This window comes from Etheostoma spectabile, chromosome 21 (assembly GCF_008692095.1).
Source record: "Etheostoma spectabile isolate EspeVRDwgs_2016 chromosome 21, UIUC_Espe_1.0, whole genome shotgun sequence".
NCBI lineage: Eukaryota > Metazoa > Chordata > Actinopteri > Perciformes > Percidae > Etheostoma > Etheostoma spectabile.
Window position 1 is genome coordinate 14130654 of NC_045753.1, and position 20987 is coordinate 14151640.

General features: G+C 39.1%; 1 non-coding gene across 1 annotated transcript; it reads left to right on the top strand.

Annotated features, from left to right (window-relative positions):
- The first annotated feature begins 19861 nt into the window (after window positions 1-19861).
- Window positions 19862-19972, top strand: LOC116671835 (U5 spliceosomal RNA). Its single transcript, XR_004327387.1, has one exon. It is a non-coding gene; the product is annotated as a U5 spliceosomal RNA (small nuclear RNA).
- The last annotated feature ends 1015 nt before the right edge of the window (window positions 19973-20987 follow it).

A 20987-nucleotide genomic window follows, 5' to 3' on the forward strand; every position in this document is an offset into this window, starting at 1 on the left:
AATTAATATTAATAGGGTTAAACCCAACATTTTATTTAAAAAAAATGGCGATTGTGGAAAAAGGGCGGGACAGGACCACGGACACGATACGGGGCTTTCACTGGAAAAAAAAAAAACCTTACCAGAGGGAATTATTAAACTGATTTCTTTCTTGGCAGGGGCTAATCCATGGTCTTTTGCTTTTACGGGAGGCCTTTTTTTTTATAGTTGAAGTGGTCAGCTCATAGGTTGTAGATTTTTCCCGGGGCTCCCAAAACTTTAAAAACCAGGTTTTGGGTGTTTGCACTATCCACCCGTGTTTGCTTTTTCAGGAGGCCCAAAGCTGTTTTTTTTTAGGCCAAAAAAAAATTAGCTCTAAAAAAAAAAACCTTTTTCTCTGCACAAACCCCTTTACCTTGCTTTCAAAAGCAAGCAAGAAAAAAAAAACTTAACAAGAGGGGGGAGGGACCAAAAAAAAGTGGGGGAATTAAACGCTGGAGAAAAAAAAAAAAAAAAGAAAAAACATAAGTGGAGGTATTTATTCTGTGGGGGGGGAAAACCAAGACAATTCTTTTTCTTAGTCAGGCGGTTTTTTTGGGGGGGAGGGACCCAAAAAAAACAAAGGAGGCTAAAAAAAGAGGGAGTGGGTGGGGAAATAATGGGGGGGGACTGGGTGCTTGCAAAAAAACATTTCAGGGTTTTTGCCTTTAAAAGCCCTAATCCTTTCCTAAAAAAAAAAATTTTGACGTTTTTTTCAAATTAACCACTAAAAAAAAAAACGCGGGGGGGCTTATTCTCGTTTTTTTTAAGGGGAAAACAAAAGTTTTTTGTTTGTTTTCCTGTATTAGGGGGAAGGAAAAAAAAAAAAAAGTTTTTGTTCCTTTTTTGTTTAAATTTTATTGGGGTTGTGTTTTTTTCCACATTTGTCACCAACCAAAAAAATATTTAAATCTAAACTTACTACTAAATGTTACTTTTTTTAAAAATTCCAAATTCACCCATGGGAGGGGGATCGAAGGGGATTCAAGAAAAAAAAAAGACAAAAAAAAAAGATTTTCTTCCCAGGAGGGGGGGGGGGGACCGCTGTTTTTCTTTTGTTTTTTGTGTCCTCGTTGGACCCCCCCCCCAACCCCCCCAAAAGTTTTGGCTTCATTTTGCTTTTTAAAAGGGAATTTTTTTTGACAAAAAGGGAGGCAAAGGGGCCAAAGAAAGCAGGGGACCGTTTTTTTTTTTTTTGGCCAATGTGAGCATTTTCTTTTTTTTCTTTTTTCACCAAGAAAGGGAGGTAAGGTAAAGGTTAGTAGAGAGTTGAGTTAAGAAACAAGTAGTTTAGATAAGTAGTAGTTAGTTAAGGTAGGTAAAAAAGTAAAGTGAGTAGAGGGAGTAGAGTAGTAACCCCAAAAAAAAAAAAGTGAGTGAGTAAAGTAAAAGTAACAAAAAAGTAGGTTGGGAGAAGGGAGTAGTAAGGGGAGTAAAAAAAAAAAGTAAAGGGAGTACGGTGAGAGTTAAAAGTAAACAACAAAAAATAAAAATGTCCAAACCCATTTAAGTGACCATAAAAAATGGTTCATAAGCAAAAAAACAACATTTTTTTACAGGCAAAATAAATTTGAAAATATGGGGGGGGGGAAAATATTAGGGGGCCTGTGCTTGTTTGGACATTTTTTTCTGGGGCCAACGGGCACACATTCGGGGTCTTATCCCCACAACAACGGACCACAAGGTTGAACATTTGTTCTGGGGGGGGGAAGGGGGGGGCAAAGGGGGAAAGAGCACCACCAAGGGGCCGCGGGCGGGAGGGCGGGGGGGGAAGGCGCGAGGGGAGGAGGGAAAGGGGGGGGAGCACGGGGAGATTTTAAAGTGTTTCCAATTTTTCAAACTTTCCTGTGTTTTAAATTTGAAAAATTTTTTTCCTTTGTAATAATTTAAAAAAAAACTTGAGGAAGCACATATTTTAACGTCCATTTTTTTTCAATTAACTTGTTTTACTCCCATTAAAAAAAAAATTTAAAAACCAAACAAAAAAAAAGGGGATTTGTTTAATTTTAATAAATTTATTGTTTTGTTGTTTTTTTTAAAATGTGGGCGGGGACAACCAACAAAAAAGGCCGATTCCAACCGCTCATGTTGGGGGGATTTTTTTTTTACTTGGGTTTCTTGTACAGATAAAAAAAAACCAAAAAAACCGGTTTTCTTTTGGTTTATTGGTTTTGGGGGGGGGAAGGGGAAAAAAAAGCCCGGGGGGGGGGGCCCCCTTTTCATGGAAAAAAGCCTTCTCTTCACCTCAAGGGGGAATTTTTTCGTTAAGGGAAGGGAGGTTTTTTTTTAAGAGGGTAGGGATAAGATTTACGAGGACTGGGGGGTACATGTTCCTGAGGGAAATTGTAGGGGGAGGACTAAATTTATTTGGGACATTTTAAAAAAAAAAAAAAAAAATGGATGATTATTTGTCACCACACTTGTTTTACAGGGGATTTTAATAAAGGGAAAATTTTCTTGGCAGCTGAAGAAAAGGGAAAAAAAAAAGGAAAAGGGGACAACAGCAGGGGGCCCAAAGAAAGGATAAGGAAGATTTGGCAAAAACAAAAGGCCAAGGTTATAAAAAAAAAAAAAAAAGGTTTTTTTTAAATTTTAAAAAAAATTAACAATTTACTTGGCAGTTCAAGTTTAATAAACTTTTCCATGCGGGAAGGGTCACACCAAAGGGGGGACACCACAAACAAACAACGTGGGCTGTTGGCAAAATAAAAAAAACCCCACTTCACACCAAAAAGTTTTAAATGGGGGGCAAAAGGCAGCAATTGATTGATTTTCTGGCCCCATCTTGTCAAAGGAACATGATTTTAACTGTTTTCTTTGTTCTGGGTTTGGAAAAAAAAAAACATCCCTGGTTATTAAAAAAAAACCCATTCATGCAAAAAATTTCCCACTGAGGGAAAAGTTTTCTTTGGGAAGGAGGGGGCTTTTGGAAAAAGGGGGGACATGGGGCATTGGGAAGTGAGGTTTCTTCAAAAAAACCACAGCGCCAAAGAAGGAAAGAACGGGCCTTCTCAAACTCTGATCCGTTTTACGCTTTCGGTTTTTTTTTGTGGAAATCCGCTTTGTTTTTTTTTGCTGTATGTGTTAAAAAAAACACAAATCAGGGGGGGGCGGAAATAGGGTAGTCGGGAAGAAAAAAGTAAAGCCACGTTTTGATTGTTGGGGAAAATTTTTTGGGGGGGACCACAAAGGACCGCAAAAGCAAAAGGGGGATGAAACCAGTACCAAGGGGGGGGACAATGAAAGGCAAAAAAGGATTTTTTTACACGTTTTTTTACAAATGGGACTTTTAAAATGGAAACAAAAAAAAAAAAAAAAAAAAAAAAAAAAGCCCATTTTTTACTGGGGATAATTGTGAGGCTTTGATACGCACTTTCTGGGGAAGGAACCAAAATTTTAAAAGCTTAGGGGGAAAAAAAAAAAAAAAAAAACGTATTGGGAAATAAATAAAGTGGAATCTAATAATTAGTTTGCCCCCTTCTTTTCCCCCCCTGGGGGGGGTTTTTTCTAAATCACAAAACTAAAAAATGCAAAAAACCTTAACCCTGATTGCCTGGGCCCTTGATGAAATTGGGGCCCCCACTGGATTAAAAAAAAAAAACAAAAAAAAGTACAAATTTGCAAAAAACAACTGGAGGGGATTCCACAAAAGCCATGCAAAGAAGAGGAAAAACCCAAAACTGGGAGGGTTCTTGAAACCCGGGCCAATTCCCGTGAGGGGGGGACTGTGACAAAAGGGGGGGGCGTTTGCCGTTGTAACATTAAAAAATACTAAGTTTAAAATAGTGAGGGTTTTGGCTTTTCGCTATTTTTGCAAGGGTCCTTTTTGAACACGCCCTTGTGATTCAAAAAACAAATTTTTATTTGGTGGGCCAGGGCTTTTACAGCAGAGGGTTTTTTTAACCGGGACGGACCCACACACAGTATTTGTGGTTTTTTTTAACACCACAAGGGAAAGTGTTTACAATCAATTCTTAAAAATCCACTTCTTTTACAAGAAAAAGTGTATTCGGGGGGGTAACCTGAATTGAAAAAAAAAAAAAAAAATTTTTTAAAAGTTGATTCATTTAAAGTTGAGACAAGAAAAAATGGTGACATGATTCGGAGAGTTTGGAAAGGGGTTTTTTTTTTCTTTTTTTTCAGGCTCTCAGTAAGGACTTTTTTTTTTTTGGCCGTGCAAAGCACTTTGTTAGTCCATTGGTTTGGGAAGTTCGTAAGAAGAAGGGGGGGACCGCAAACTTGCGAAGAAGGGTTTTCCATTGTTATTTTAGGCTTTCTCAAACCCCAACTTTGTGTTCCTGGGGAAGCCCGTTGTTTTTAAAAAACCTGGTTGGGTGCCAAAGCAAAACAAAAAAACCAATTCCAATCTTGAAGTGATTCCGATTCACAAAGTTTTGGAACCAAAAAAACAACTCACCCACCAACGTGTTAAAAAAAAAAAAAACCCTGAAAAAAAAAAAACCACTCTTCAGTGGTGGTAATTAGAAAGGGGAGTACAAGAAAAGATTTTCCCTGAAAAAAGTTATGGGAAAGAAAAAAAATAGCACCACATGTTGGGGACCCACATAGAAAGCTTTAAACGACAATTACCAAAGTTTGGAGACAACGGAACCCACATCTCAAGAAGGGGGAAGTGAACAAAAGGCAATCATGTTAGGGGGGAATGGAATTTGCAATATGGGGGGACACAGAGGAAAAAAAAAATTAATTTTTGTTTTTTTTTCATAATCCACAAAATTCCAATTTGCCAGTATGAAAAATAAATTTCCTTTTTTCAGCCTTTTTTTTCTCCTTCAAGGGGAAAAATGAAAAAAAAATAATGGGGATGGTTTTAAAAGTTAAAAAAGGGGGACGTTCGAAAATTCAAGGTTTTCAGATTCTCAGGGGACTTTTTTTTAAAAGTCAAAATTATTTCGGGGGGTGAAAAACTTTTTAAACAAAATGTGGTTATGGGTGTTATTGTTTTTGTACTTGAACAAAAATATTGCATAATAAAAAATTTTTTTAAACTGTTGCATTTAGGGACCTTTTTTTTTCTTTTCATTCTTTTTTGTGGAGATATTATTTCCCCCCACTTGGGTTTGCTTGTTTCCCGTGTTTTTTATGTGAATTTAATGGATTGTATTTCCATTACAAGGGTGGGGGGGCGGGGACCCATTTCCATTTAACAGTAGTATTTAAGCCCGCTAATAAATCTTAAAAAAATTTTAAAACATAAAAAAAAATTGTGGGGGGGGCGGGGGGGGATAAATTGGGGGACCGCTTACCTTAAAAAATCAAACAAAAAAAACCCCCCAAAAATAAAATGTTGTTGTAATTTAGCTTTTTACAGGGGGGGGGAACACCCCCCACCCACAAAACCACCCACCAGCTGGAAAAAATAAATCCAAACCAAATTGGGATTTTGTTTTTTTTTTTTTTTAAAAAAAAAAAAGGGGAAAAAAAACCTATGGCCTTTTGGTTGTTTTTTTTTTTTTAACATCTGATTAGTTCCCCCCACCCATTTTTGGGGAAAATAGGGCCGTTTCTTTTTGCGGCTTTTTATTTCACATTTTTTCCTACACCAGAAGCGTTGTTTTAGATGCAGGGAAAACGAAGGAAAAACGCAGGGGGATTTTTACCCCCCACCTAAGCTTACAAAAGCTAGGCAGGGCGAAAGTGGGGTTTTTAAGGCTTAGCCTTAGCCCACACAAAGGAGAAGGAGAGCAAGAAGAAAAAAAAAAAAGCTGGGGTTGGGGGGGGGGGGTGTTGGGGGACTTTAACCCAATTTTTTTTTTTTTGTTAACATTTGTGGTTTTTGGGCCACCCACATCTTTTATTTTTTAGGTTGTTAAAAAAAAAAAAAAAAAAAAAAATAAAAAAAAAAAAAAAAAAAGAGGGGGGAAAAAAAACAAACAAAAATAAAAACAAGGGGGGGGGACCCACAAATGGGACACAGGTAAAAAAAAAAATAACACATGGGCCAAGGGGGGGGGGGACACCCCACCAGGGGGAAAGGGACCAAACACCACAAAACCAAAAACCACAAAAAAACAAAAAAAAACAGGCACGTTCAACACCCCCAACAAACACACAAAAACACCACAACCAAACACAACATTTTTTGTAATGGGCCAACCACCCCCCACCACCTTTAATTTCGGCTTTTGCAAGGAAGGCTTTGGCTGAAAAGGACGTTGGTGTCGGTGGGGGGGGACCTTTTTTCCGTGGGGGCGCGGGTTGGGGGGAAAAAAATGAAAAAACTGAGAGAGGAGGTTGGAAGGCAGGGAAAAGGGGACATTTCATTTAAGGATTTTGCAAGATATTATTTGTTTCATTATTGCCAGAGATAGAGGGGATTTTCAACACCATGTGGCTATGAAATTTTTCTTTTAAAGTTGCCAAAAAAAAAAAAAAAAAACGTTTTTCCCCACCCATAAAAAAAAATTTTTTTAACACAAATATTTTTACACACCCCACAATTGATTATTTAAAAGGATGCCAAAAAAAAAAAGTATAAAAAAAATGGCATGCACAGTGCAGGGGGGAAAAAAGCCAGCAAAGGCAATTATAATTTAATTTAAAAAAAAAGGCAAGATGTTAAAAAAAAGCAATATTGCCCCAATTAAAAAAAAACAAATGGGCCAAAAAAAAAACTCTCCCCCGCCCCCACAAACAGTGTTTAATTGCAAAAAAACAGTCAAAAGGCACAAATCATTGGGGTTTCAGGTTTCTTCATTCAGTTCTATGTAAGGGGACTAGCGTTAGGAATAAATTTTTCTTTTTTTTTTTTTTTTTTCTTTATATAAAAAAACAGGGTTTTCTGTGGGGTTTTCATGCTTTCTTGGCCTCCGTTCCTGGATAAAACAGCTCCTTGTTGATTTTGGCAAGGTTTTTTCTCGTTTAACATTTTGAGGGGGTGGGTTTCTTGTGGAATTTGTGGAATTTGTTCATGGCCATTTTTCTTCTGTGTAGGAAAATGGTTTAAGGGTTCATTGTTTCCATGAATAAAAGGGGGGGGGCCGTTTTTTGGACTGGGGGGGGGGGGGGGGGGCGGGGCGTGCTGGGCGTTTGGCTGCAAGGCAGCACGGGACCAGGCCCCGGTGGGTGTGGGCAAAAACTTTGAATTTATTCTCAGGGGGGGACAATTCACTGGTGTTGTTGTTTTTTTTTATTCATTTGTTTTGGACAACGGTGCAAAAACACCCCCCCCACCCCCCACACAAAAAAAACGCCAAACCAAACCAAAAAAAACCAAAAAACCACAAAAAAAAAACCACCACTGGGGACAGGGGGGGGGGGACAAAAAAAACAAACAAAACCCCCACACCCCCACACACCACAACACCAAAAAAAAACAAACACATTTCAATTTAACCACAACCACGGGGGGGACAGGCAACCCACCACCCCCCCACAAAAACAAAAAACACACCACCCAGGACCAGCACCCTAAAAAAAACATAAACACCCCAAACAACCCACAAAAAAAAAACAAAAAAACCACACACAAAAAACACACAAAACACACGACGGGGGGGACAACCAAAAAACAACCCCCCAACACCAACAAACAAAAACACATTTTGACAACACAACAACCCCACACAAAAACAAAGGGAACACCTCAGTGTGGGGGGAACCAGGAGGGAAAAAAAAAAAAAAAAACCCCCCACCCCACAAAAAAGGGGGAAAAAGGACATTTACCAAAAAAAAAAAAAAAAAAACCCACCAATTTACCCAAAAAAAAAACATTTGGGGGGGGAAACAAAAACCCCCACCACAAATTGTTTTCAGTTGAATTGAAAAAATTATTAATAAAATTTTGAAGAGGAGGGGACGTGTGGATGGTTGGAACTGATTGTTTAAAAAGTTTTCACCACACAGGATTGGGGCATGTGGGGGAACAAAAAAAAAAAAAAAAAAAAACCAGGTCCCAAAGAGGTGGTGGAAATTAATTAAAAAAAACAAACAAGGGGCATCAAAAAGGGCTGGTAGGCTTAGGCTTAGCAAACAAAAAAAAAAAGCTGGGAAAAAGCAAGGGGAAAAAAAAAACAAAAGGCTAGGGCCTGGGCTTTTGTCCCAAAACAAAAAACCAAAAATATTTTGGGTCCAAAAAAAAAAACAAAAATTCCCGCTCTCCAGCAAGGAAAATTAGTCTGTGCAACATTTAAAAAACACGGGTTTGTTGTTTTTTTTTAAAAAAATGGCGGACAATGTTGGTTTTTTTTTACCACCTTTTGTTTTTTGTTCAAACAAAAAAAAAGGGAAAGGATTTTTTAACAAAAACACATTTTTCATTTTGTTGAGAGGGTTTTCCCAGGGTATGCTAGGTACGTTAGGGGGCCGGGGGGATTTGGGGTAAAAAACTTTGGTCCCTACAGGGGAAAAAGGGTGGGGGGGGGGGGGGGCCACGCCTAGCTGTTTCCCCTCGCAGTTGTGCTTTTTTTCATTGCTAAGCTTTTAAAGTCCAGTGGCTAAGGGTTAGGGGCCCCCAAACAGGGGGCTTGAAATTGTGGGGGAAAACTTTTCTTTTCTGGCTATCTTAATATTCTTGAAATTAAATATTACACAGTATGGGTTCCATTTTCAAAAAAAGTGTGGGACCCTGCCCCATTTTTTTGCCACTAAAAAATCTATTACAAAAACTGATTTGATAAACAAACGATTTTTACAAGCTGGCTTGGAAAAAATTATGTTCAGGCGGGGTAAAAACAAAAAGGTAAAACAAAAAAAAAAAAAAACAAAAAAAAAAAAAAAAAAAGGTTCACAGAAATCAGGGGGGGGGCGGGGGGGGGGGGGGGACAGGGGACAGGTTTGAGGGGCAAAGGTTAAACACAACGGGAAAAAAGTTGATTTTGGGCGTTTTTTAACCACCCCATAGGGACAGTATACTATTAAGGAAAGTGGGCCCAAATGGGCAAAGTTGGGGGGACGCCCAGTTTTTGTTTCTGGGACGGAAGAATTTTTCCAGTTGCGAATTGGGGACATGGGTTCAAATTTGAAAAGGGGGGGCCCTTTTCCGGTGTTGAGGGGGATGGAAAAAAAGGGGGGCGGTTTTTTTTTTTTTTTTTTTTTTTTTTTTTTTTTTTTTTTTTTTTTTTTTTTTGTTTTTTTTTTTTTTTTTTTTTTTTTTTTTTTTTTTTTTTTTTTTTTTTTTTTTTTTCTTTTTTTTTTTTTTTTTTTTAAGGGGTTTTTGTTTTTTTTTTTTTTTTTTTTTTTTTTTTTTTTTTTTTTTTTTTTTTTTTTTTTTTTTTTTTTTTTTTTTTTGTTGTGTTTTTTTTTTTTTTTTTTTTTTTAGTTTCCTTTACATTAAATTTTTGCCAGTAAGTCCCAACAAAAAAAATGAAAATTTAAAAAAAAAACCTTCTCAAACCGATAAAAATGGAGCGGGGCGTCATGTTTCACTCCCATCTGGCCCTTGCGCGGGCCTGGACAATTTAAAAAAAAACACGTTGAAGGGGGGACAGGAAAAATTTATTTTAAAAAGGGGTTTTTCTTTTTTTCAGGTCTTACCACCAGTAGTTTTTTTTTTAACAAAAAAAAAACCACTTACAAAAAAAAGTTTTTTTTAAAAAAAAAAAAGTAAAGCCTACCGTTTTTCTATGGGGAACCCGCCCAGGGCCAGACCCAGCAAGTGTTTATTTCCCAAAAAAACAAAACGGACTTCTGTCTCTTAATTGGCCCCATAATTTTACTGTATTAGGCTTTAAACTCTTCGGGGTGTTTAGTCCCACACCCCACTGGTTGACGGGGCCACGGTTTGTTACCCAAAATCCAACTTCTTTGGACGGGCGCCGGTTTTCTTTCTTTCATGATTTGGGGGACAAAGGTTAGATTACCTTCTGGACTTCCTTTTTTTTTTCTTCAGGAATCGGTTGTTTATTTTCATTTTTTATAAACAATCCTTTTTCGGCCTTTTTACTAAAAAGGAAAATTTCGTTGAGATGGGGGGGGGGAGGTGACATTAAGTAAAAAAGAGGTATTTGTACTCAATTTGTTTGGAGATTCGCCCCTGGCCCCTTTAAAAAGGGGTTGGGGGCTTCCTTGGGGGGGGGGGGTGACTTTGTTAAAAAAGAAAAAAAAAAACAAAAAGTAAAAGGGATTTAGGGGGGGGGAAAAAAGGTAAGGGATTACATTTGTATTGGGGAAGTTGTTTCCATTTTTTTTTTATTATTTGTTTTGTGTATTAAAGTTCTTTAGCCCTGCCCAAAAAAACCGGGATTAATTAAAGGGGAAAAAAAAAAAAAACAAAAAAAAAACGTGCTCCTCGGTCCATGGCGCATGTTTCGTTCTGCCCTTTTTTATTATTTTGTTGAATTTACCATATATTTAACACAATCCCATATTATGTTATGACAAGGAAAACATACATTTTTCTAAGAAAACAAAAACATCTGTGTTTTTCACTGTTTAGAATGTTAAATTTCAATAAACTTTTAAAAAGTTGATTAGTGCCCAGGGGTGTTCTGAAGGGGGTTTCAGTTTTTTGCATTGTTTTTCCATTTATACATTAAGGTGCTGGTTTGTTAGAGTTGAGGGATGGAGTAGCCTGGATTGTTTGGGGTCTCTGCAGGTAGGGATGTTGATTAGGAAGCGGGTTGGTGGTTTTAAGATGTATTAAAATGGTTTGGGGGATTTTAATGGATTTTAGTTTTGACCATGATGGGGAGAAAAAGGAGGGGGAGGAGAGAAAGGAGGGGGACGGGAGATGCTCACCAAAGCCAAGGACAAAAGGGGGCTACAGCAGGGGTGTTTTGTTGTGTGGGGGGGGTCTTTCAAAAACCATTTTTTCCCCCAGGTTTCCTAGTTTTTTGGGCTTCTGGGGACTGGGTGGGCGTTACGTTACATTTTCTAAAAAAAATATTTTAGAAAAGTTGATTTCCACAAATTTAAACGAATTCCTGAAAAGCCTGTTTGCATTGCTTTTTTTTTGGCAAGTTTTTGTGCAGGGGTGATGACCCCCGAAAAAAAAAAACAAAACCCGGGCGCCGGGTCAAAAAAAAAACCACCACAAAACACCAGGGGTATGGGTGAAAAAAAAGAAAAAAAAAAAAAAAAAAAAAAAAAAGTCATTCCTCTTTCTCTATTGCTCTTCTGGCAAAAACCCCACTTTTTTTCTTATGGCAAGGCATCTGTAAAAAATTTTGCTCCTCCGCTTTTTTGGGGCTTCTTTCTTTTTTTTTTCTTCTTTTTTTTTGGCTTCTGGCAGGGAAGGGAACCTTTGCTTGACTTTTTTTTGGCAAGACTTTGCAGGGGGGGGGAATATTGTCTATGGAGGGCCTTTCTTATGAATTAGTAAGTTTTTTTGCCCGGTTTTGGTTGGGTTTGCCGGGTTTTTTGTTCAATCCCCATTTTCAGAATGGGAGAGGAGGGGGGGGGAAAATTGTTTGTTACCAAGGGAAAACTTAAAGGGGGGGCAAGTCGCGTTATCGGGTTTACTGTGTGAGAATTGGAAAGTTTTTTTGGAAGGTTTTTCTTTTTTACAAAGTTGTTTTGTTTTAAAAAAATGTTATCTCTCCTGGGAAGGAACGCCAGGTTAGGAAAAAAAAAAAAATTTATTTTTGCAGTTTTTTTTTTTTTTTTTAAACATTCTGGTCCCCAATTTTTTTCCCCCCTCTTTTTTAAAACATTATGGGGAAGGCGGGGCCGGCTTCCCTGGCTATATGGGAAAACAAAAAAAGGTTTGGGGTCTTCTGGTCTCTTGGTCCTGGGGGGGTTTTGGTTTTTTTAGTCTTAGGCTTTGGGGGGAGGGGGGGGGGGGGGACTTGAGGGGGGGAACCCCCCCAAAAGTCACCAATGTTGATTGGGACTATGTTTGATTGGAGGGGAGGTTTTTTACACATTTTGCCACCGACAACCAAAGACATTAACCCATTTTTTTTTTTGCTCTGCTACCCAAGGGGAAGGGGAAGGGGAGGAATCCCCCGGAGATTTTTTTTGTTAGCGGGGGGGCCGGGGGGTTCCGAATTGGGGGGGGGGAAACAGCAAAAAGAAGATTTTTCAACACACTTTAAAAAAATCTTTTTGGCTTGTCATGGGGGGGACACAAACCGGACCCCCCAGACCAATTTACCAAATTGAGAGAAAAAGGGATTTGGAATTTTGCACCAGGGGGGAAGAAAAAAAAAAAAAAGAAAAAAGGGGGGAACAAAAAACCGCCCCCCCCGGTTCACCCCCCGGTCGTTGGCAGGGGCGCACACTAAGAGAAAGAGTGGTGACTTGATGAAAGTTTTCCTGGGGGGGTGGGGAACTGCCTTTCCAACGGTGACCTTCCGTCGGGGAGAAGGATAAGAAAATGGGAAAAAAGCCGTGGTTGGGATTCAGTCCGCGGTCACCAGCGTTGCAGGGTGGGTATTCATGTTTTGGTTTTTTTTTTTGTTGGTCCTTATTTGTCTTTGGTCTTTATTTTCCAATTCAATCATTGCTTTGGTTGCAATATTTAAACACCTTTTTCTTAAAATTCCTCAATTTCGGGGAACCCCCCCAGGGGCCCCTTTTCCTCAAGAGGCGATCCAAAAAAACAAACAGAACAAAAAAAAAAAAAACCCACGCGATTTCGATATTGTTTTAGTTTATGAAATTTTACCCAAAAAAAACAGTTACCAAATAACATGTAAAAAAAAAAAAAAAAAAAAAAAAAAAACACACCCGCTAAAATTATTTGGCCCCCCCCACAAATTATAAAAAATTGGCCGGCTTTGATATAAAATTGTTCTGGTTCACTAAAAACCAGAAGAACTTTTACAAAAACTTTTTTCAGGGGGAAAAACAGTTTGGGCTTTCCCGGGTCAAAACATCCCAGGGGTCGTCAAGCTCCAGTTTGGGGAGGGGGGGGCTATTGCGGCAGTAGTAACGCTCAGCTTATCCACAGGAGAAAACAAGTGCCTTCTAATAGGGGGGGACTTCGCCCGCACTGGGTTCTTCCGTTGGAAACAAAAAAAAAAACGGGGCCGCGGCGGGGGGTTTCCACAATTGGTCCAATTTTTTTTTCCATACTTGGGTCTATGCTTCCAACTTTCTTTTGGTTACAGGGCTGTTCCACTACCTTTGGATGTTGGAGGTTCCCAAAAAGCAAAAGGGAGGAATTTTCAAGTCGTGCATGGGGTTCCAACCGTTTTGGGGGGGGGGGACACAAAAAGGTGAAAAAAAGGGGAATTGTTTGAGATTCGGCATGTGGCATTTCACTTTTGCGCGAACAAGTATAGGGCCAAGGCATACGAGATTTGCTTAAACTAAGGAGGGACTTCTGGTACTGTTCGATTACAAACTGACAGGGGGGAGAAAAAATGGGGGGGGAAACCCTAACTAAAACCAAAGGGGGTTTTTGTTTCAACTTGCTGGCTACAAAGGTAGGTTTAAAGCGAATTTTTCAAAAACACACTACTGCGGGTTGGTCCCAACCTTGGGAATTGGGCGTTTCGGGAAAGCTTAAAACGTTAGCAAAATCAAAAAAACAACCCCATTATTTTTGCTTTTTTACAAAAAAAAAAAAAACATTGAAAAGGAACTTGAACACAATTTCATTCAAAAAGGTTTTGAATTTTTTTAAAAAAGCATTTTGGTTAAAAAAAAAAAATTTTGTTTAAATTTTTCAATTTTTTCATTTACTTTTTTTTTTTTTGTTGACTTTTTCTTGTAGGGGGGGGGCTTATTGGTTTTGCCCCAATTTCCCAAAAAGGGGGTTTAGTAGGCTAAAAAGGGTTTCCCAAAAAAGAAAAAAACAAAAAAACAAGGGGGGGCAGGGGAAGGGTTTTAAGCCAAAAATATAATCTAGGGCTAAGTTCTGCCCCCCCCCCCCCCCCATCTAGCTGGAAGAAAAAAAAAATTTGGGAGGGGGGACGGGTATGGGGCTGCCAAGCGTGGGAGGGGGGGCATCCCCATCCTGTTCCGTCCCGCTGTCTCATTCCGGTGTGTCACAGTCTTTCATAGGAAAGGGTGTTGGGGTTCCAAACGGTTTTTAAAAAAAACCAGAGGGTCATAAAAATTTACGGATTTATTCGCGGGAACATTAATTTTTTTCCAAGGGGGATGGCGGGAAGTTTTCAACGGGTTAAGTCGTTTGACCCCAACATTTTTGTTGTTGCGCAATCAATTTGAAAACAAAAACGTTTTTTTAAAAAAAAAAACTGTTTTAAAAAAACAAGTAAACCATTTTGCCCATACATAGGTTTTGTCATTTTCTGGGAAATTGTTATTTTTGCTTGTGGGTTGTTTCCCATAATTAAAAAACGTGGGGGGGGCTTTACATTTCTTGAATGACAAAAAGACCCTTGGCAAATCAAAGCGGGGGAGGGCGGACGGCTCCAAAAAAAGGGCGATTCCTGCGGACTAAAAAACGGGCCAGGAATTCTCCTGAGAGGAGAAAAGAGGGGAAAACAAAATCCCACCCATCTGCCAACACACCAAAAACCAACAAAAACAAAAAGAACTAGAAAAAAATTAAAGAAAAAAAAACATTGTTTACATTTCTTTCCCAAGGAAACTTTTTATTTGTTATATTTCTATATTGGTTTTTCCACCCCCCCCACCTTCCCTTTGGGGGGGGGGGGAACATGCTGCTGCAAAAAAAAAATAAAAAACAATGCTTATCAAGCCATGGCGGAGAGCAATTCGGACTGTAGCCTCTAGGGGGGCTAAAACAGGTTCCCGTTGCCGCGGCTGTCGGCTCCCTGGGGACCCCGGGGCAGGAAAATTTTGCGGGTCGGTGTCTTTCTGGCCACCCGGGGGCCCCAGGGAATGCGGGTGGGGTCTTTTGGGGACCCGGGGGGCGGGGGGAAATTGCGGGTTTTGTTAAGTTGTTTTCTTTTACTTTTACCGGCGGGGGGGGGCCCATCGGGGGCATTTTCGGGTCCTTCTGGGGGGGGGGGCCCGGCCATGTATTTAGGAACTTTGCGTTTAAATCTCTTGTTAGCTGCCCGGTCTTGGGGGCCAGGGATTGGCGATTGTTTATTTTTTCTTCCCCACAGCGGGTTTCTATTCCGGTATTTTTTTGGGGGGGTTGTAATTGTATTTGGGGAAAACAAGGGGGAAAAGAAAGTACAAACCACAAAAACCTAAAAACTGTTAAATCCAAAAGGGGTTGAAAGCTTAATAAGAAAAAGGGGAATTTTGTTTTAGTTTGCCCTAATCATCGCATTGTTTTTTTTTTGGTTATAGGGGGGGGACGAAACCCACAAACGTATTTTTTAAGTGTTTTTTATTTCCAATCAGTTATGATAGTCTGGCCATTTTTTTATCTTATGTTACACTGGGTTTTAGTTTTAAAAAAATTTTGCCGGTAACCCTACAAAAACAGTAACAACGGCAACAAATTCATGGCCATATTGCAAAAAAAAAAAAATACTTTTCAATAAAAATTTTTTTGTTTTTTTTAAATTTAAACAAAAAAAAAAGTAGGCCTCGTACACGGGGCCAATTCCACAAAAAAATTAAACAATAAAAAATTAATTTAAAATTATTTTAGTGTTTTTTTTTTCTTTTTTCAAAGTAAAACCCAGGGGTAGCTCCAGTGTAAGTGTGTTAGAAGCGGGGGTGCCCCACCAGGAAAATTTAGTGTTTGCTTTTCCTTGATGGCCAGCGGGTCTTGGTTTCGGAAGTTTCCGACTGCGACCCTTGTTTACTTGCAAAGTTCTCTCTAAAGATCTTCTTTTTGGTTTGTTGTGTTTTTTTTAAACTAAAACTTGTTTTAAAAAAATACAAAAAAAATTATTAAAAAAAAAGTTATTTTAGTTCCTTAAGGGGCGCATGGAGAGTTTGTGGGAACGCAGGTTTTTTATTTTATTCCCAGGGGGGCGATAGTCTTGGCCCAATTTATCTTGTCCAAAAAACAAGAAAAGAACCTCCAATCTGGGAAAAATTATTTTCGGCGATTTCGAATTTTTGACCCTCTGGAAAAAATTTTCAACCGTTGACCAACCCACCCCTAACCGTATTGGAGGGACGGGAAACAGGGATTGGAGGGACGGGGGAACGGCACGAGGATGGGATGGCTGGCAGGGCTGCAAGGCCATAAAATATTTTAACTCTTGGAAAAAAATTAAAAAAAAAAAAAAAAATAAAAAATAGTAAAAAGCAAAGGAAAACCAAAAAACTTTTGGAAAAAAGTAAACGGAAAATATGCTGTGTTCATTCAAACCTGCGTTGCCCATTTGGCTAGTAGAAAGGGAACACCTTGTTTAATAAATTTAATTACTAAAGAATTTTTTTTTCTTATGTGTCCATCTTTTACTGGACCCTTTTTTGTAGGGACTCTTTGGCTACAAAAAAAGGAAAAATTATTTTAAGAAGTTTGTAACATAAGGTAAGGTCTTCCTACGGTTAAATTAATTGGGCATAATTTTTTCATTTGGGGGGAACTGTTGGCCATGGGGGTACCCAATTCTTTAGCGCGACCATTTTGGTGAGTGGGGGCTTGAAAAACAAAAAAGGGGGGTTTTCTGTTGAAAAAGTTGGGGGAAATCGGGAGGGCAGGCAGTTGGGGGGGGGGGACCCCCTTAAGTTCTTTTGTAAAAAAAAAATTTTTCCAAACAAAAAAAAAAAAAGGGAAAAAAAAAACCCCACAGGTTGAAATTGCTCCATTTTTAAAAAACCCCAGCAAAAGGGAGTCAAGCTTGATTCCACAAAACACATTTTTTCAAACCCCCCCCCGGAAAACCTCCAAAAAAAAAAACAAACCTTGCTGAAAAATTTTTGACTAGTTTTTAAAACGGCTGGTTGCGTGGTTTTGTTGTCTTTTTTCTGGCCAGGGGGTTTTTCTCTTGAAGGAATTAAGAAACCAAGTTATGAAAAACATTATTATTAAAAATCGTTAAAAAAAACAATTTTTAAATTTTTTCCAAAGCAAACAAGCCCTTTCAGTTGGGGAAAAGAAGGCACTTAGGGGCTTTATCCCCAATTTTTGCAATTTGGGTCCCAAGGTTCCCTACCTGCAATACTGCTAATTGTTTTAAAAATTTCTTGGTTCTTGAATTTTGAACTTTCAGGGTATGCAAAAGGAGAAATTTCAGGTTTTTGTGGTGCGGTGGGGGGAACCACAGGGGGAAAGTGTTTTGGTTCTGCCTGAAAATCTGCCACGGGGGCTTCCGGGAAGCAGTAGCTCGCGCTTTTTATAAGCCTGTGGTGCGGGGGGACAAGTGTAATACAAAAAAAAAAAAAAAAACAGTAAAAAAAAAAGGGATAATCCGTCCACTAATCATGATCATTTATTGTATTTAAAAAGTTTAGATGTAAATATGTAGGGGGGGACTTACAAACCCAAAAAGGGGTAAAGTGAACAAAACAAAAAAAAAAAAAATTGGAAAAAATACAAAAAACGTACAAAAAAAAATTTGGGCGGCCCATTCACTCCAAAATCATGGCCTTGCGCAATAAAAAAAAACGGCCCAGGATAAAAAAAAGTTTTTTTTTCGTTTCAATTTTACCACCAGTTAAAAAACCCACTTTAACAAAAAAAGGTACAAAAGTTGCGTTCAATGGGGAAAAAGAAGGGGCAGTTGTGGTTCCAAAACAACGAAACTTGTATATTTAATTGCATTTTTACTTTTTACTGGTTATTACCTCTGGTGTAATTCCCACACCCCACTGGTTGAGGCCCACGTGTCCCCAAAAAATTAAAGTGGGGACCGGCGTCTTTCTTCATTGATGAAAGTTAGGACTTTTTACTCTTGGAACTTTTTTTCTTCAAGGATTCGTATAAAAATTTCTTTCGCCTTGTTACTAAAAAGGAATTTCCCCGTGGGAAAAAGGAGGATCCAATAAGGGGTTAATAAACTTCAAATTTTTTTGATGGGGCCCATGCTTTTAAAGTTGGGGGGGGGGCTTTCTGAAATTTGTGAAATTAGGGAATTTAAAATTATTACGATAAAACATTAAGGGGGGGGAAGGGACGAAAAAAAAAAAAAATATTTTAATATTAAAAAAGTTACAGGGGGGACCTGGACCCAGGGGGCAATTTTTCAATTTTCCAGTATTGCGTTTCAAACCAGGGGGATCATGACGTGTTAGTCCTCCGGGGTCAGAGTGCATGGTGGGGGGGGGGGGAGTGTGGCCGGTTTAGATTGCGATTCGTTTGGTTTTTTCCTCCGGTTTCGTTTATTATTTGGGGACAAGGGTTTCAAGTTGTTGGTGTTTTGGGCGCCCGGTGGGCGTGCGTGTTTTTTTTTTTTTTCCAAAAAATTTTTTCATGTACTGATTTGTATTTTTTCTTTTTTTTTGAAAAGTAGAAAAACCACCGGCAGACAGGTAAAAATTATTAATTTTCGCAGCCGGTGGCTTGTGCTTTTTTTGATTTAAAAAAGGGGAACACAGATGTTTGGTACATTTTTCAAAAAAAACAGAAAGGGGGGGGGACGGAAATAGGTATAGAAAATTTGTTTAGCATACAAATAGCCCGGGACCGGCTTCAAAAAAAACAACAATTTTTTTGTTTCCCATTTTCATTTGCCATTTTTTGCGCCAAGATAAAAAAGCCTGTAACATGGGGGGCTAAAACAAAACTGCTAAATTAAAAAAAAAAAAAACGGGTTGTTTTTCTGGCCCATTTAAAGAGGGGGTCGCCCGCGAAGTTAAAAATTTTTCCTTTCTCGGTTGTGTTTTTTGGGGACGTTGCAACGTTTTTTATTGTGGGCTCAGGAATTGTCGAAAAACCAAAGGTCGTTTCAACAACGAAAAACCCAGCACCGAAAAAGTGTGGTTTTCTTGGTTTCGGCGGGGGAGGCCTGGGGTCGGTTCTCGGTGTCCTAGGGACCCTCTTTTTAGATCCACATCTGTTTCTTTTTTAAGAAATCGTTAATAAAAAATCTTTCCCGCCTTTTTACTAAAAAAGAATTTTCCGTGAGGAGGGAAAAACAATAAAGAGTTTTAAAACTAATTTTTTTGATGGGGCCCCTGCTAACGCGGGGCTGTTTCCATAGTTGTTAAAAACATAAAAGAATTAAGAAAAATAAATTGATTTCCCATATGTCTGGTCAAATTCATAATTTACGTCTGGCGAGAATCAATCTTTTTTTTTTTTTTTTTCCCAAGGGAAAAAAGGATTAACACCAAATGGGGGTTTCCTGTATCTAAACAAAACGTTGAAAAAGGCAGGTCTGATTTTAAATGAAAAAAATGGGACAGGCGGAATTTGGCACCCAATTAATCATTTTTTTAAGGGATGCTGTTTATCCGACGTTTAAAAAAAAAACCCTTTCTTTGGGGGGGGACATTGCATCTAAGTTTGCTAAAAAGCAAGTTTGGTGCAGTGTGGCTAATTAAAAAAAAACAGGAAAAAACATGTTTTCCAGGTTTCAGTAACACCAGGTTCAGTAGTTCCCCCAGCTTTATGTCATGGGAAGCCACGGGTGGGGACAAAATTGAAAACAAACGCAGCAGTATGAAAAAGATAATCCGTCAAGTTGATATTTGCAGTCACTAGGTTCATTTGGTTTTGTTAATGTTAAAAAAAGGTTAGGAATGTTTCCAAAAAAAATTTCAAAATAAGGAATTCCAAAAACAACAATTGGTTAAAAAATTGGAAAAAAAACTCCCCCAAAAAAACACCGTTAAAAAAAAAATGGGTTGGGGGTCCATTAAAAACCTTTTCCCATTTTTCATGGGGGCCTTTGGCGTGGAACCAACGTGTGGAAACAGGATCCAAAGGGGGTTTAATTTTAATTTTACAACAGTGGTAAACCCACTTAACAAAAAGTTACCAAAGTACGTTCAAATGGAAAAAACGCAAGCAGGGTGTATTGGTCCACAACGGACTCTGTCTGATTTTTTAATCGCATTACTACTGGTTACTCTGGTGTATATGTCCCACCACTGGGTGAGCGGTACCCCAAATCAAGTGAGCCGGCGTCTTCTTCATGATGGAGTTAGATTACTCTGACTCTCTTAGATGTCTAAAATCTTTCGCCTTTTACTAAAGATTCCGTGGAGAGGTATCAAAAGAGTTATTACTCAATTTTTTGATGCCCTGCTCAGTGGGGCTTCCTGCACTGTAAAATATAAAAAAGATCGGTCATCTCATAGGTTTATAACACATGTTCATGTAGAGTAAACAAGATCAAGACGGTATCCCTGTCAAAAACATCTCTGTCCTGCGAATTTTTGTATTAGCATTTATTATTACAACATACATACAGGCACACTTCCTCATTAATGCTTTGTAATTTATTCATGACTATTTACTTGTGATATCAATGAAGGACTCAGAACTGTGAATGAAAACATGAAATATATGTACTTAACAAAGTGTGTGAATAACTGAACATGTCTGTATTCTAGTTTCTTCAAAGTATGCCCCCCTTTGGGCAATTACTGCTTTACACACTCTTGGGATTCTCTTGATGCCCAAGAGGGAGTCACCTGACTGGTTTCCCAACAGTCTTGAAGGAGTCCAGAGATGCCAGCACTTGTCGGCCCTTTTGCCTCACTCTGTGGTCCAGCTCACCCCAAACCATACTCGATTGGGTTCAGGTCCGGTGACTGTGGAAGGCGCAGCACTCCATCCCCTCTCCTTCTGGGTCAAATAGCCCTTCCACAGCCTGGGGGGGGGGGTGTTTGGATCATGTCCTGTTGAAAAATAAACGATGGTCGCAACTAAACGCAAACTGATGGGAGGCATGCCGCTGGCAGGATGCTTGGGTGTAGCCAGGATGGTCAGTTATGCCTTCAATTTCTAATAAAACCCCAACATTGTCACCAGGCTAAGGCACACAACAAACCATTTCTACACTCTCCATCCCATGCTTCACGGCGGGAACCAGGCATGTGAAGAACCGCATCCGGGGGTCACCCTTTTGCTCCGTCGCACAAAGACACGGCGGTTGGACCAGAGATCTGCAACTTGGACTCTTAGACCAAGCTTCAGATTTTCTCTTATCTAAGTCCATTCCTTGTGTTTCTATGCGGCCCAAAAATCTCTCTGCTGTTGCCTTCTCAAAAATTATGCAGGGTTTCCTACGCGGCTATTTGAATGAAGGCACTGATTAGCGCAGTCTCCT